A 2,708-nucleotide genomic window follows, 5' to 3' on the forward strand; every position below is an offset into this window, starting at 1 on the left:
TTCTTTAACAACAAAGTACTTTAACTCTATGTGTCGACATGAGGTTGAGCTTTTATTGTTATTTGAGAAAGACACAATTGCTTCATTATCACAAAAGATCTTTAATGGTCTCTCAATAGAGTCCACAATTTCAAGACCTATAATGAAGTTTCTAATCCAAATGACTTAAGATGAAGTCTCATATAGAACAATGAATTCCGCCTCTATGGTACGAGCAACAGTTGTAGACTGTTTTCCACTTCTCCATGAGATGACACCACTTGCTAGTAGGAAGATGTATCCAATAATAGACTTTCTATTGTCGAGACATCTCCCAAGTCTGCATCAGAGTATCCAATGACCTCTAGGTGGTCAACATATAGTCTTTCGTTCCTTACAAATAGCGCATGACCTTCTTCGCTGCCTTTGAATGTGCAATGAATGAATTTGACTGATATCTATCATGCATTCTCATAAAAAATGCGATATCTAGTCGTGTGCAGGTCTGCTCGTATTGCAAACTCTCAACTGCCGAAGCATTATGAGACAATTGTCATCTGAGCCTTTTCATTATCATCTTGAGGACAATCCTTTAAGCTTAATTTATCTCTTTTTACTATGTGTGCCAAACCAGGAGAATAATTCTCCAACCCATATCTTTTAAGAACCTTAAAGATATAGGATTTCTGAGAGAGTCCAAGGACACCCTTAGTTCTATAATGACGGATTTCAATTCCAAGGACATATGAGGCCTCACCCATGTCTTTCATATTAAAATAAGAGAAAAAAATATTTTATCTCATGTAGTATGCGCAAATCATTAGTTACAAAGAGAATATTATCAACATCTAAACCAAAATTACGAACTTACTCCTACTAGCCTTAAAATATATACACTGATCAACAATGTTTTTAGTGAATCTAAAGTTCAAAATTACTTGATTGAACTTTTTATACTACAGGCGGGAGGCTTGTTTAAGTCAATAAATTGACTTATTTAATTTGCAAACTAAATGATTCGAGTCATTTACACTGAAATCAAGAGTTTGTTGCATATATACCTCCTATTCCAGATCCTCATTTAGGAAAACAATTTTCACATCCATTTGATATAGCTCTAAATCAAAATGAGCTTCGAGGACTATGATTATCCTCAATGATTCCTTAATTTAGATAGGAGAAAAAGTCTTATTATAATCAATGCCCTCTATCTATGTGAAACATTTTGCAAAAAGCCTAGCCTTGTACCTGTCCACTTGACTTTTGGAGTTTGTCTTGGTCTTAAAGACCCACTTACAACTAATAGGTCTTACTCCATCAGGTCAAGGTACCAAATTTGACACTTAGTTCTTTGCCATCAAGTCAAGAGATTTTTTTCATGACATTGAACAGATGTGTTGATCTATTACTTTTAATAACTTCTGCAAAGATGAAGAAATCATCATCAATGTCTACGAAATCATTGGGCTCTTGCAAATACATCACATAGTGCAGATGAATAACAAATTTCCTAGTCCTCGTAGACCTCCATACAGGTGCTACAGGAGGTTCAAAAACACCTCTGCATACTGTTGTTATATATCCTCATCAACAACTTGTTCTACTTGAGATTGATGTTCGTTGATCAATTTTTTTCTTGATATTATCTAAAGGGACAATGATAGTAAAAATTGAGTCTTTATCCTTCACAGATATAGAACCTAAATTCTGCAATTCCTCAAATTCAAAACTTTGAGATGCATCTATTCCAATAAAATTATTTCAAAGAATCTTGCTTTGTGTGTTTTAACTATTTATGGTGTATGAGATGGATATTAAAACCTAAAGCTCTTTGCTATTTTTGGATAACCAATGAAAAATTCACTAGTCGTTCTAGGATCAAAGGTTTTTTTATGCGGATTATACAATTTAGCTTCAGTTAGGCATCCCCATATGTATATATATGACAAAAAAGGTTTCCTACTAGTCCATAACTCATAAAGAGTCTTTTTGACGGCCTTTGTAGGAACATTATTCAAAATATGCACTATTGTCCTAAGAGCTTCACCCCACATGATCAAGAAAAGATTTAAGTGATTCAACATCATTCAAACCATTTCTTTAAGCGTATGATTTCTTATTTCAGCTACACTATTTTGGTAAGCACTATCAGGCATGATATATTGAGATACAATACCTTTCATTTTTAGAAACTGCGTTAATGATCCTTCCCTTTGTCTCATCTTAGTGAAATGACTATAATATTCGTCACCTCTATCATAACTAACTACTTTAATAACTTCACTGGTTTATTTCTCTGCTTATTTCTTAAAATCCTTAAAAACCTGAAAGACTTCTAATTTTTCAAATAATAAGTAGAGATACATGTACCGTGAGTAATCGTCTATAAATGTAACAAAATATTTTTACCTATATTACACGAGAAAAAAGGCCAGTAAACATCCATATTTGTGATTTTTAATTCTTCATTATTGCGTTCAACATCTTTCTTATATGTGTTAGACTACTTAGTCTTTATGCAGTCAACACATGGTTCTTTATCTGTGAAATCAAGAGATCCAAGAATTCCTTCTTTCACAAGTCTTTGGACTATCTCTTTCGAGATGTGTCTTAACTTGAGATGCTAAAGCAAATAAGATTGATTCTTCTTTAAGCCACGTTTATTGCCAATCATAGTGTTCTCAACAGAGTGAGATTTTTGAATTTGAAGTTTGGTTTTCAAATGATTC

Source organism: Nuphar pumila, chromosome 15, assembly GCF_984573655.1.
Source record: "Nuphar pumila chromosome 15, dmNupPumi1.hap1.1, whole genome shotgun sequence".
Classification (NCBI taxonomy): domain Eukaryota; kingdom Viridiplantae; phylum Streptophyta; class Magnoliopsida; order Nymphaeales; family Nymphaeaceae; genus Nuphar; species Nuphar pumila.